This window comes from Pseudorca crassidens, chromosome 2, assembly GCF_039906515.1.
Source record: "Pseudorca crassidens isolate mPseCra1 chromosome 2, mPseCra1.hap1, whole genome shotgun sequence".
Taxonomy (NCBI): domain Eukaryota; kingdom Metazoa; phylum Chordata; class Mammalia; order Artiodactyla; family Delphinidae; genus Pseudorca; species Pseudorca crassidens.
In genome coordinates this window covers 65,862,293-65,878,036 of record NC_090297.1, presented here as the reverse complement: position 1 = coordinate 65,878,036, position 15,744 = coordinate 65,862,293, and the positions used below count along the sequence as shown (strand labels likewise).

The window sequence follows — 15,744 nt, the reverse complement described above, 5'->3', positions numbered from 1 at the left end:
CGTCTCGGTTTTCAGGGAAGAATGACTTCACCCAGGCTCTACGTGGTGCCCTGACAGGCAGGCAACGCCAGGAGCAAGCAATGCAGATATGGCCTCAGCCACTCCCTGCTCAGCCTGAGAGGGGATCTGCCAGACCAGAGAGGAATCTGGGTTCTCCAAAATGCTACAGCAAAATAGTCTGGCACTGAGCAGAACACTCCACCCAATGGTCAGGAGCCACTGAAGACTTCAGGAAGGTGAAGATAGGACTTGGCTTCTTCTCCTTTGAGCAGAACATTCCAGAATGACATACGGGAAGCTCTAGATAATGAGTCCCTTTGACCAATTATACCATAGCTCCTAAAAACAAAAGACAAATGTCCAGCCCTGGGATCTCATGCCCTTTCCACCTCACCTCAGTTTACAGGAGGCTCTGGTTTTCTGCGTGGAAACACAATGCCACTCTAGCTTGAGAACTCTCCTGTTACTCTTACTGGAGAGGGAGCAGTGAGTGTGTAACCAGGAAGTCAGCAAAAAATTCCATTCGCTTTTTTGTAACCAGTCAACTTCTGTTTATGACAGAAGTCAGTGTAAACCACAACAGCAATGAAGCCCAGGTCCTGTGGTTCTCTTTCTGTATTCTAGGACTCTGAGTGATGTATGATTCCTCCTAGGAATGCAAAGGGTGCACCAGACCTGTCAGAGAAACTATAAATCATCCAAGAAAATAAGATGAAAACAGAGTCAATGAAACCCCTCACAGAGTGGCAGCTTTCTGATTAGCTGTCATACTGCTGTGGACTAAGGAACCCCAAAGGAAGATGCTCTTTCCTTTAGGTGTAAAAACCTTCATTTTCTTCAGACATTACACACACACACACATACATACACAAACACATCTACAGATCTGAGAACTCATTGTATTGGTATTACTTTTTTCAAAACGACTGAGACTTACCTAACCCACTATGCCTAATCATACCTGAGATTTTTTTTCCTCTCTCCTAGGACCTTTATTTCAAAGTATTTAAATTCCCCATAAAATATTTTAGAGACCCTCCCTACATACCAAGTTTCAGAAGGCCGATGGATGAAGACAGCACACCTTTGCTAAGGACACCTCTTTGATCATAAGTAATTCCGCATAGTTACTTTCTTTCTTTTTCAACAGCCTTGTATAGTTTCAGTGATGAACAAACAGAACTTGACTGAACACAGTGCCATCCAAGAATCTGGGTTGAATTTCTCTCTATATTCATCAATGAAGAAGGCCTTGATTTGGAGATTAGAATGTGATTAAACAAGAAAGGTGGCACATCACAAAGCTGGGGTTCCTAGCTGGGAGTCTTCAGATGGGCTTCAAAGGCCCATGAATCCGTTCAAACTACATGCAAGGCTGTGGATTTTTATGGAAAAAGAATCCATAGCTTTCAATAAAAGCATTGGTGAGCCAATGAAATTTAGGAACCTTAAGGAGTACAGGCAATAACCGTTTGTTGAATAAATGAATAAGTGAACTCAGGGAGAGCAGCTTACCACCAGTCATAACCTTCCATGATCAAATTCTTCTTTGGAAGCACTTTAAAGAAGATGGTGGAAAGAAAATTGGAGATATTGAGCTATTACCACATATGTAAGAGCCAGGCTCTGACCAAGTTGCTGTTCTGTCCCTCAGTTCTTTTACCAAACATTACTCTTTATATATAACTCTTTTCCACACTTTTGAAAATTGCTTCAAGTATTAGGGCTCTGTAGCCTAGATGCCAGGAGATCTAAATGTCTCCAGACAGAATGTCAGAATGTAAGCCGCAAGAATAATGGAAAGGCATGTAGGAGCAAAAAGACAAGGACAGTAAGTACCCTGGGGTGCAGAAGGAAGAAGTAGGTGGAAAAAAGAACCTAGACCTGCCACAGAAGCTTCCATTCTTCTCCACATTGCATCTTTGTAAAAGCCTATGCGCATGGGCTACCCACTCTGGTCCACCCACAGGACTGTATGTAAACATGAGGTGGGCTAGAGAGTAGGGCAATAGGAAAAAGGGGCTCAGTCATAAAGAGGTGCACACTGATTAATAAGGAAGGAACTGGAAGCAGAAGCAAGCAGAAAGATGCCTCTGCATACCAAGAATAATAAGAACACAAACATAATACCACATACAAGAATATTTACGAGGCAAGGGGATAATCATGGCATCCAGGGAGAGTAGAATAATTGTTAAGAACACATCCTCTGGTGGCAGACCAACCTGAGGTTGAGCGGGGCTGTACTTCCTAAGACTGTATCCTGGGCAAGTTACTGAACATTCCGAGCCTCCGTTTAAACCCTCCTCAGTGAAATGAGGATAAAAATAGACAGATATCATTGGGTTATTGATTATTATGAGATAGAATGAGAACACATTTAAAGAATAATGTGTTTGATGAGCACTTAATTAGCAACAGTTGCTTTTATTCTCATCGGCCAGGTACTCATGGGATTAGTCAGGGAAGAAGTTAGTCCACAAAGAGGGGCCCAGCCCACTCAGACTTGGAGATGTGCATGTACCACAACTGCAAACCAGCACTGGAAATTTCCTCCATGACCAATTAAACCCTACCCAGTTGGGGAAGACCCCGAGTGAGGCCTATGTTTCTTTCCATAAACTCATGAGCGGGGAGCATGTGATGACTATTCTTTTGGCTCACAGGAAGGGAAAAACAGAAGTTAATTTCTCAGAAAGATAGCAAAAAATCGTCTTTAGGCTCTTCAGAATGTACAAATCTCAGACACAGGGAAATATATACGTGTTCCCTTTTCGGAGTGAATGCTGCCACACACATATTTCCCTTGACAGCAGCAGTGAGCCTGGGGCAGGAAAGATGCTTAGGAAGTGCCCCTATTTTATTTATTTATATACTTCGGTCCCCTGATTTCCGTCATCATTCTCTGTCCCAGACTGCTGTCATTGTTATTAATAAGTTCACTCTCGTCCAGCTAAAAATTACCATTCCTCATACTTGAATAATGGATTTTCTGTTTGCTTAATTCAAAAAGGCAAACAAAGGTATTTTGTTGCTCTTGCTCCGCCTCACCTCACCAAGTGACATGATTATTCAGCTCACAAAGAACTCGGAGGCACCATCCGATGATTCCTGCACAGAGCCCTGCAGGCCATCAACAGAATCACGTGGAGGACACAGTCAACCCAAGCACAAGGCATACGGCTGAGGTCAAAGCACAGACCAGGGCCCGCTCACAGAGCTCCAAGTCTGAGAAGCACAGCATAGAAGGGAAATGACGCAGTTTCCAAAGTCATTTTATAGACTTCGCAAAACTTCTCTGTCTGCCCCTCTTGCTCTGATCAACACTGTTCAATTTTTTAGGCATGAGGTCTAAAAAGGGAACAAAGATTTGCTCTGGGAGAGAATTTTAAGAAAACTAACTAAAACAATAATAATACCAATAATAGAAACAACCAACACTCATTAAGCATTCACTATGTGACATATGCTATGCTAGACACTTTACACAAATCAGCTCATTTAGGCCTTACACCCCCCAAATAAAGTAGATACTATTACTCTCCTGAATTTACAGATGTGGAAAGTGAGGGTTACAGATATCACATAACTGGGTAAAACAGAGAGTGACCCACAGTAGAGAGGCTTACAGAGAAGACCTACAATATAACACATCTAAAATCTTGCCAGGGCTTCCCTGGTGGCGCAGTGGTTGAGAGTCCGCCTGCCGATGCAGGGGACACGGGTTCGTGCCCCGGTCCGGGAAGATCCCACATGCTGCGGAGCGGCTGGGCCCGTGAGCCATGGCGGCTGAGCCTGCGCGTCCGGAGCCTGTGCTCCGCAACGGGAGAGGCCACAACAGTGAGAGGCCCACGTACTGCATAAAAGAAAAAAAAAAAATCTTGCCAGGGCATCTCAAGAGGCTACACGGCCCTCAAAAGCAATGGACAACATTGCTTTCTGCCAGGGAGTTTTGCCTTAATACTTAAACTTTGCTTATCCCAATCAATGATGGGGAGGTTCAATCTCTATTACCATAAAACCCAAATCATAGGAAATGTATATGTACAATGCAATAAAATGTTAGTATAAGTTCAAGTGCATGAAACAGGAAACTCAACTTAAACGAGCTTAGACAACAAATGAAACTTATTAGTTCATGTACCAAAAAAGTCCTGCAGTAGGACAAACTTTAGAGATGGTTTGATCATTGCTCCAGCTCACCCTCTCTGCAATTCTTTCACCTTTGCCCTCCTCCTTGTGTCTGCATCATCCTTAGGCTGGTTTACCTCAGGGAAGCAAAATGGCTGCAGCAGCACCAAGCCTCACATGGGCAGCCCAGACCATGCAGAGAAAGAGCAATTTTCTCTTCCTCAAACAAAAGTCCTGTGCTTCACACTGACTTGACCAATTTAGATCACATGCCCAGTGCTGACCTCATCAACATAGACAGGGAAAATGTTATACACTGACTTAAGTAATGACTGGGTGAGGTCTGCCCAATACTCCTCAAGAAGGATGGTATTTGAAAGATGGGTCCTGCCAATCAGAGTCCATCCCCCCCCCCCAGGTTAAGTGGCTGCTATCGAATGAGGTATAAAATGGTTCCCAAAAGAATTATCTAGGTGCTGTGAGAAAAAGGAGGTGGATGCTAAAAAGTAATCAACAAATGTCCAAAAGTGTGCCAAGCAGAGAACGTCTGAAGGCACTATAATCATAAACACGTTAGAACAAATTGCATTAAATTTTGTATGTGGAGAAGTGGTAAAATGCTTGGGAAAAGTCTATTTACTTAAATAGGTTCAAGATTCCCTTTGTTTATATGATTCATTTGTTTAACCATGGCCACCTTCAAAATAAGCACCAGTGTAGACTTGCAGCCAAGCCCTCCATCAGCCTCCAAATGAGCAAGAGCCATCTGCATTAGCAACATTTTCCTGATCCAATTCTCCCCACTCAATTTTAATTTTTATCAGACATGTTTTCTTTTCAATGAACTCCCTGGCATCAACTGTGAACTTCGGAAGTCCTGGAGGGAGGCAGTACAGCAGAACAGTTAAGACCACAGGCAAGGGGAACACTGAGTTTCCTATGAATTCTGTCTCTTATCAGCTTGAAAATCCCAGACAAATCACTTATCTTCTAAATTGCTTCACCTGTGAGGATAATAACAGCACCTATCTCATAAAGTCAGGATTAAACAGTGTACCTAAGCACTTAGTACACAGCCTGGAACAGCGCACATGTTCAACTCACATTAGCTCTTTTATTAATAAGAAATTAAACGAAAGTTCACGTTAGTGCTCTGAGACATTTTTTAATCTTACAAATAAATTGACTAATCAAAGGAAAAAAATTCCCTTTTGCATTCATCATCACAACAACATACAATTAAACTTCATAATAATGACAACAATATTTGATTTACTGACTGCTTACTATGTTCAAAGGACTATGTTAAGTGTTTTCCGCATATGAATTCTAAAAGATAGGTATTTTGTTGTTATTTGACAGCAGGGAAAACGAAGGCTCAAAGAGGTTAGGAAAGTTGCCTAAATGTTGTAAAGCCAGTAAATAAGAAAGCAAATACACGAACACAGATGAGTCTGACTCCAATGCTGATACTCAGAAATTTCCAAGTTAACTGACAATTCTAGTTTCTTTAGCAAATGAAGAATTGTCCCTCTTAAAAGAAGGCTAATCTTCCCAGTTAAAAAGAAAAAAAAGAAAATTGTTTAAAGTGGTATTTGTACAATAATTTTAGGAAACGTAATAGCCAGATGATAATAGCACTAAAAATCCAGCATGTATTTTATGGAGCTATGAATATATGCCTCGAGTGGTCAAAGGCTTTGTCACTCACTTGAGGCAGGTAGTAATGGCCAATAAAACTTGCCTGGTCATATCTTAATGCCAAGTTATATCATCATACTTGTAATGAAATGCTCGTAAACTTCAGTTTTATCAGAAGAGAAGAAAAAGTGGTAGTGAAACAGCTAGCAAAGTGGGGAAGAAGTATAGAAATTGGAAAAAGCCCTGAGCTAGGACCTTGGCCTAACTCTACTATGCATCTATGTGACCTTCAACACATCTCAAATCTTAGGATCTCAGCATCTCCTTCTATAAACTGAGGTTCCTTATGGTAAGTTAAGACCTCTTCCAGCTTCAACAGTCTATGGTTATACAGAATATTTCATTCATTCAACAGGAGCTCACAAAGTGCAAAATATGCAACAGCTACACCCTATGCTAGGAGCTGAGGACACAGCCGTAACCAAGGAAGAAGTCCTGCCTCTGATGCTGGACGTAAGAGGTAAAGGGACGACTCTGTTTAAATACTGCCCTGCTTTCTAACTTTCTCTTCTCATACGTCATGAACATGTTCAAGCAAACATAACAAAACCTTGATAACAGTTGAATTTGGGTGGTGGTATGGGCCACAGTTCTTTGCACTGTTCTCTCTACTTTTGTGATGTCAGAAATTTTTCATCATAAAAATTTAAGATAGAAGAGAAAAGCTTCAGGGAGACTTCTGCTTCTGATAATAAGCCACTAGATATGCCAGATCTGCCAGATAAATCTTTCCATCAAAGACAAGAAGGAAAGATAGACAAATATTTATGAAATGCTTAAAAACATCCCAAAGCCAACCAGATAGGGGTGGGGGTGGAGCATTAAATGAGAATCAAGGGAAGTAAGGAAGTCCAGAGAAAAGAGAACAACATTTTGGACCCGTTGTCCCTCTACAGATGCTTTGAAGAGCCAGGGGGATAGAGATCTGTGTTCACAGTCTGTTGGAAATAGGATGAATAGACCTGAGCATATCATTTGCTTTGGGTTAGGATCCCCAAAGAGCTACACCTTAGCAGGAAGGAAGAACAAAAAGCTAACAGGCCCCTGCAGAGGACTGTGGCTTATCTTCAAACCATCTCAGTTCTGAAACTGAAATAAGGTGCTTCTAGAATGCTAACGCTCCAAGGACTTGCAGAAGCAAACTTAATCCCCTCTAGAGTTGGATAACGTTGACCAAAAATTATATCTGCAAACAACTGTGCAAATATAATATTTCACACACAATTAAAAATAACTAAGCACATGAGAAGATAAGAAGATATAAATAAAAACCAGCAGGAACAAGAGAAACAGAAATATATCCACAGGGCTCTATATTTGGAATTATCTGAAACTTTTTATTAGAAGTTTTACTTTTTACAAGGTTAGAAATTTCAACATGGAATGGTATAGTGGGGTGAATGGTGGACCCCCAAAAGATATGTTCATGTCCTAATTCTTGAGACTTGTGAATATTACTTCATATGGCAAAGGAGTAAATATTACCTTATATGGTAAAAGATCTGACGAAATTACAGGTGCTGAAAGGAGGAGCTATTCCTGGATTACCCAGGTGAGCCCAAAATGAAACCAGATGTATCCTTATAAGATAATAGCATAAGGAGTTTTAAGACAGACACACAGAGGACAAGACAATGTGATGATGGAGCACAGAGACACGTGATCACAAGACAAGAAATGCCACCAGAAGCTGAAAGAGGAAAGGAATGGATTCCTCCTCGGAGCACCCAGAGGCAGTGTGGCCCTGCTAACACCCTGACTTCAGACTTACAGACTCCAGAACCATGAGAGAATAAATTTCTGTTGTTTTAGGCCATTCACTTTTTAGTAATATAGGAAATTATTACAAATGCCCTAAGAAATTAAGATAAATGGGAAACTCAAAAAAAAAGAGAACCAAATGGAAAGTTTAGACCTAAAAATATATTAACTAAAACTAATAAGTTAATGAATGAATTTAGCTTTAGTAAAATAGATACTGCTGAAGTAGGAATTAGAAGTCAGAAGAAAGCTAGAGTGGAGTGCAGAAAGACAAATGATGGAAAATACAGGAAAAGATACATTATAGGATAAAGTGAGATGGTAATTAAGCCCAAGTAATTAATAAAGTAAATAAAAGTAATTATAGCCCAAGGAGGAGAGAAGAGTGAATGGAAGAAAGCAATATGTAACAACATAATAGCTGAGAACTTTCCAAAACTGAAGAATAACATCTGGCCTTAGAGGGAGCTAAGACAAGGAGCCCTAGAAATTCCAAGCAGAATTAATAACAAGAAAACTTCATCTAAGCATATTACTGTAAAACTGCTGAAAACCACAAACAGAAAACTTAAAATCAGTCAAAGGAAAAATAAAGGAACAAAAATTAGACGTTAACTTATCAACATAAACAAGGGAAGCCAGAAATAAGTGAATATCCTTAAAGTGTTGAAAGAACCTAACTGACAGCCTAGAATTCTATGCATGGGGAAAATATCCTTTAAGAATGATGGTGAAATAAAGACATTTCAGACAAACAAACACTGAAAGAATCTGTCACAAGCAGACCCACAATAAAAGAAACACTAAAGGACATTTGTTCTTCAGGCAAAAATTAAGTAATCCCAGATGAAAAATCAATGACACAAGAATAAATGGAGAGCAAAGAACAGAATAAATACATGAGTAAATCAGAATAAATGATTGTGTAAAACAATAATAATACCTTGCGTATTTGCAATATATAGAAGTAAAATACACAACTGTAATGACATATTAGACAAGGTTGTAAGTCAAAAGAGACATAAATAATATTAACGTGTTCTAAGGCCTAAATCAAGAATAAATACTAGCTCTTAGACAGCCTCATCCACCAGAGGGCAGACAGCAGAAGCAAGAATAACTACAATTCTGCAGCCTATGGAACAAAACCCACAATCACAGAAAGATAGACGAGATGAAAAGGCAGAGGGCTATGTACCAGATGAAGGAACAAGATAAAACCTCAGAAAAACAACTAAATGAAGTGGAGAGAGGCAACCTTCCAGAAAAAGAATTCAGAATAATGATTGTGAAGATGATCCAGGACCTTGGAAAAAGAATGGAGGCAAAGATCGAGAAAATGCAAGAAATGTTTAACAAACACCTAGAAGATTTAAAGAACAAACACATAGAAGAATTAAACAACAAACAGAGATGAACAACACAATAACTGAAATGAAAAATACACTAGAAGGAATCAATAGCAGAATAACTGAGGCAGAAGAACGGATAAGTAACCTGGAAGACAGAATGGTGGAATTCACTGCCATGCAATAGAATAAAGAAAAAACAATGAAAATAAATGAAAACAGCCTAAGATAGCTCTGGGACAACATTAAATGCAACAACATTTGCATTATAGGGGTGCCAGAAGGAGAAGAGAGAGAGAAAGGACCCAAGAAAATAGTTGAAGGAATTATAGTCGAAAATTTCCCTAACATGGGAAAGTAAAGAGCCACCCAAGTCCAGGAAGCGCAGAGAGTCCCGGGCAGAATAAACCCAAGGAGAAACACACAGAGATACATAGTAATTAAATTGACAAAAATTAAAGACAAAGAAAAATTATTGAAAGCAGCAAGGGAAAAACGACAAATAGCATACAAGGGAACTCCCATAAGGTTAACAGCTGACTTCTCATCAGAAACTCTACAAGCCAGAAGGGAGTGGCATGATATATTTAAAGTGATGAAAGAGAAGAACCTACAACCAAGATTACCCGGCAAGGATCTCATTCAGATTCGACAGAGAAATCAAAAGCTTTACAGACAAGCAAAGGCTAAGACAATTCAGCACCACCAAACCAGCTCTATAACAAATGCTAAAGGAACTTCTCTAAGTGGGAAACACAACAGAAGAAAAGGACCTACAAAAACAAACCGATAACAATTAAGAAAATGGTAATAGGAGCATACATATTGATAATTACCTTAAACTTGAATGGATTAAATGCTCCAACCAAAAGACACAGGCTTGCTGAATGGATACAAAACCAAGACCCATATATATGCTGTCTACAAGAGACACACTTCAGACCTATGGACACATATAGACTGAAAGTGAGGGGATGAAAAAAGATATTCCATGCAAATGGAAATCAAAAGAAAGCTGGAGTAGCAATACTCATATCAGATAACATAGACTTAATAATAAAGAATGTTACAAGAGACAAGGAAGGACACTACATAATGATCAAGGAATCAATCCAAGAAGAAGATACAACAATTATAAATATATATGCACCCAACACAGGAGCACCTCAATACATAAGGCAACTGCTAACAGCTATAAAAGAGGAAATCAACAGTAACACAATAATACTAGGGGACTTTAACACCTCACTTACACCAATGGACAGATCATCCAAACAGAAAATTAATAAGGAAACACAAGCTTTAAATGACACAATCGACCAGATACACATAATTGCTATTTATAGGACATTCCATCCAAAAACAGCAGATTACACTATCTTCTCAAGTGCTCACAGGACATTCTCCAGGATAGATCACATCTTCGGTCACAAATCAAGCCTCAGTAAATTTAAGAAAATTGAAATCCTATCAAGCATCTTTTCTGGCCACAACGCTATGAGATTAGAAATCAATTACAGAGAAAAAAAATGTAAAAAATAAAAACATATAGAGGCTAAAAAATACGTTACTAAATAACCAAGAGATCACTGAAGAAATCAAACAGGAAATCAAAAAATACCTTGAGACAAATTACAACGAAAACACGACAATCCAAAACCTATGGGATGCAGCAAAAGTAGTTCTAAGAGGGAAATTTATAGCAATACAAGCCTACCTCAAGAAACAAGAAAAATCTCAAATAAACAATCTAAACTTACACCTAAAGGAACTAGAGAAAGAAGAACAAACAAAACTCAAAGTTGGAAGAAGGAAAGAAACCATAAAGATCAGAGCAGAAATAAATGAAATAGAAACAAATAAAACAATAGCAAAGATCAATAAAACTAAAAGCTGGTTCTTTGAGAAGATAAACAAAATTGATAAACCATTAGCCAGACTAGTCAAGAAAAAGAGGGAGAGGACTCAAATCTATAAAATTAGAAATGAAAACGGAGAAGTTACAACAGACACTGAAGAAATACAAAGCATCCTAAGAGACTACTACAAGCAACTCTATGCCAAAAAAAAAGGACAACCTGGAAGAAATGGACAAATTTGTAGAAAGGTATAAACTTCCAAGACTGAACCAGGAAGAGATAGAAAATATGAACAGACCAATCACATGTAATGAAATTGAAACTGTGATTAAGAATCTTCCAACAAACAAAAGTCAAGGACCAGACGACTTCACAGGTCAATTCTATCAAACATTTAGAGAAGAGCTAACACCCATCCTTCTCAAACTCTTCCAAAAAATTGCAGAGGAAGGAACACTCCCAAACTCATTCTATGAGGCCACCATCACCCTGATACCAAAACCAGACAAAGATGTCACAAAGAAAGAAAACTACAGGCCAATATCACTGATGAACATAGATGCAAAAATCCTCAACAAAATACTAGCAAACAGGATCCAACAGCACATTAAAAGGATCATACACCATGATCAAGTGGGGTTTATCCCAAGGATGCAAGGATTCTTCAATATACGCAAATCAATCAATGTGATACACCATATTAACAAATTGAAGAAGAACCATACGATCATCTCAAAAGATGCAGAAAAAGCTTTTGACAAAATTCAACACCCATTTATGATAAAAACTCTCCAGAAAGTGGGCATAGAGGGAACCTACCTCAACATAATAAAGGCAATATACGACAAATACACAGCAAACATCATTCTCAATGGTGAAAAACTGACAGCATTTCCTCTCAGATCAGGAAAAAGACAAGGATGTCCACTCTCACCACTATTATTCAACATAGCTTTGGAAGTCCTAGCCACAGCAATCAGAGAAGAAAAAAAAATAAAAGAAATACAAATTGGAAAAGAAGAAGTAAAACTGTCACTGTTTGCAGACCACATGATACTATACACAGAGAACCCTAAGGATACCATCAGAAAACTACTAGAGCTAATCAATGAATTTGGTAAAGTTGCAGGATACAAAATTAATGCACAGAAATCTCTTGCATTCCTATACACTAATGATGAAAAATCTGAAAGAGAAATTAAGGAAACACTCCCATTTACCATTGCAACAAAAAGAATAAAATACCTAGGAATAAACCTACCTAAGGAGACAGAAGACCTGTATGCAGAAAACTATAAGACATTGATAAAGAAATTAAAGATGATACCAACAGATGGAGAGATATACCATGTCCTTGGATTGGAAGAATAAGTATTGTGAAAATGACTATAGTATCCAAAGCAATCTACAGTTTCAATGCAATCCCTATCAAATTGCCAGTGGCATTTTTTTACAGAACTAGAACAAAACTTCTTAAAATTTGTATGGAAACACAAAAGACCCCAAATAGCCAAAGCAGTCTTGAGGGAAAAAAACAGAGCTGGAGGAATCAGACTCCCTGACTTCAGACTATACTACAAAGCTACAGTCATGAAGACAATATGATATTGGCACAAAAACAGAAATATAGATCAGTGGAACAGGATAGAAAGCCCAGAGGTAAACCCATGTACCTATGGTCAACTAATCTATGACAAAGGAGGCAACGATATAAAATGGAGAAAAGACAGTCTCTTCCATAAGTGGTGCTGGGAAAACTGGACAGCTACATGTAAAAACATGAAATTAGAACACTCCCTAACACCATACACAAAAATAAACTCAAAATGGATTAGACACCTAAATGTAAGACTGGACACTATAAAACTCTTAGAGGAAAATGTAGGAAGAACACCCTTTGACATAAATCACAGCAAAATCTTTTTTGATCCACCTCCTAGAGTAACAGAAATAAAAACAAAAATAAGCAAATGGGACCTAATTAAACTTAAAAGCTTTTGCACAGCAAAGGAAACCATAAACAAGACGAAAAGACAACCCTCAGAATGGGAGAAAATATTTGCAAATGAATCAAAAGACAAAGGATTAATCTCCAAAATATATAAACAGTTCATGCAGCTCAATATTAAAAAAACAAACAACCCAATGGAAAAATGGGCAGAAGATCTAAATAGATATTTCTCCAAAGAAGACATACAGATGGCCAAGAAGCACATGGAAAGCTGCTCAACATCACTAATTATTAGAGAAATGCAAATCAAAATTACAATGAGGTATCATCTCACACCATTTAGAATGGGCATCATCAGAAAATCTACAAACAACAAATGCTAGAGAGGGTGTGGAGAAAAGGGAACCCTCTTGCACTGTTGGTGGGAATGTAAATTGATACAGCCACTATGGAGAACAGTATGGAGGTTCCCTAAAAAACTAAAAATAAAATTAAAATATGACCCAGCAATCCCACTACTGGGCATATACCCTGAGAAAACCATAATTCAAAAAGAGTCATGTACCACAATGTTCACTGCAGCACTATTTACAATAGCCAGGTCACGGAAGCAACCTAAATGCCCATCGACAGACGAACGGATAAAGAAGATGTGGTACATATATACAATGGAATATTACACAGCCATAACAAGGAACGAAATTGGGTCATTTGTAGAGATGTGGATGGATCTAGAAACTGTCATACAGAGTGAAATAAGTCAGAAAGAGGAAAAACAAATATTGTATATTAACGCATATATGTGGAATCTAGAAAAATGGTACAGATGAACTGGTTTGAAGGGCAGAAATAGAGACCCAGATATAGAGAACCAACATATGGACACCATGAGGGAAAAGTGGTGGAGCGGGGGTGGGGTGTGAAGAATTGGGAGATTGGGATCGACATATATACACTAATATGTATAAAATGGATAGCTAATAAGAACCTGCTGTATAAAAAAAAAAATTGTTTTAAAAAAGAATGCATACTAAAATCTCTAATGTAACCATTAAAATAATAATAAAAGAATGTAAAACTTCCAAGGTAACAGAGAGAAAATGTGGAATGGTAAACAAACAAATAAACTCAATCCAAAAGAAGGGAAGAAAAATAGGAACATGGAATAAGCAGGACTAAAAGAAAGCACTTAATATAATAATAATTTTCAACCCAACTATGTACGTGATTACATTAAAAGTAAGTGAACTAAATGCTCCAGTTAACAGAAAAAAGTAGTCAAATCCAATAATATGCTGTATATATAAGAAACACATTTAAACATATGGGGCTTCCCTGGTGGCGCAGTGGTTGACAGTCCGCCTGCCGATGCAGGGGACACGGGTTCGCGCCCCGGTCTGGGAAGATCCCACATGCCACGGAGCAGCTGGGCCCGTGAGCCATGGCCACTGAACCTGCGCGTCCGGAGCCTGTGCTCCGCAACGGGAGAGGCCACAACAGTGAGAGGCCCGCATACCGCAAAAAAAAAAAAAAAAAAAAAAAAAAAATATGGATATAGAAACGTGAGAACTAAAAAGATTTATTTTTAAAGATATGCTAGGCAAACACTAACCAAAAGAAAGCTCGTGTGGCTTTATTAATATCAAATAAAGTAGAACTTATGGCAAAAATTCTTATTTGGTGTATGGGGAGTCAAATTGTAATGTCAAAAGGTTCAATTCATCAGGAAGATATAACAACTCCAAATTTAAAATTTCTTTAACATTGCTCCAAATATGTATAGGCAAAACTGACAGAAGTACAAGAAGAAAAAGACAAATCTACGATCATAGCATGGGATGTGAACACACATCTCAGAAACCTATACAACAAATAAGACAAAACAAACTGGTGAAGATATAGAAAATCTGAAGAACATAAACAGTAAACTTGGCCAAATAAACGTATAGAACCTTGAATCCATCAACCAGAGAATACACATTTGAAAGTGCATAGCAAACATGGGCCATGTGCTATGAAACCAAACAAGTCTGAACACATTTAAAGTACTGAAATCAGAGTATGTTCTTTGCTCACAATGCAATGAAGCTAAAAATCAGTAACAAAATAATGGCTAGAAAATCCACAGAAGAAATTAAAAAATACTCTTATCTGAATGATAATAAAATGTTTTCATATAAAATTGTAGGATGCAATAAAAATAATGCTTCAAGTGAAATTTATTATTTAAATATGTATATTACAATCGATTAAAGCTGAGAATCAGTGAATAAAGCACCCCATTTCAAGAAATCATTTTTAAAATTCAGCAAACTTAAAGTAGAAGGAAATGGAAAAAAAGAGCAGAAATGAGTAAAGAAAAAACAATACAATACGGAGGATCAACCCAGGGAAATGTTAAAAAGATTAATAAAATTGATAAACCCTTGGAATGATTGATTAGGAAAAAACCAATGTCAGAAATTTTTAAAGGGGACATCTCTACAGATCATACAGAGGTTAAATATATAAGAAGATATTTTGAACAAATTTATGCCAAGAATCTTGAACATTTAGATGAAAGGGGCAAATTCTAGAAAACTTTACCTTTCCAAAACTTCCACAAAATGAAATAGAAAATCTTAAGTCTTAAACTATTAAATAATTATAATGTATAATTATACATTTGTGGTAAAACTTTACCACAAAGAGAACACCAGATCTTGAAAGTTTCACCAAGTAATTCTACCAGAAATTTAAAGAACAAACAATGCTGATCATACACAAACATCTCCAGAGAATAGAAAAAGAGAAAACATTTTCTAACTCACTTTAAGCATAACTTTAATAACCAAAGCCTGAGATGCACTTTGTGAGAAAGGAAAATTTGAAGTCTATCTCACTCATTCATGAACAGAGGTAAAAAGCCTAAAAAATCATTAGCAAACCAAACATAGCACTATACAAAAAGATTAATCCATCTTGATCCAATTAGGCTTATTCCAGAAACACA

General features: G+C 37.8%; 1 protein-coding gene across 6 annotated transcripts in view; it reads right to left on the bottom strand.

Moving 5' to 3' along the window:
- The window catches only part of ST6GALNAC3 (ST6 N-acetylgalactosaminide alpha-2,6-sialyltransferase 3), a 597,866-nt gene that overhangs the window by 545,963 nt on the left and 36,159 nt on the right, over positions 1-15,744 (bottom strand). The gene's annotated exons all lie outside the window — the stretch shown is intronic.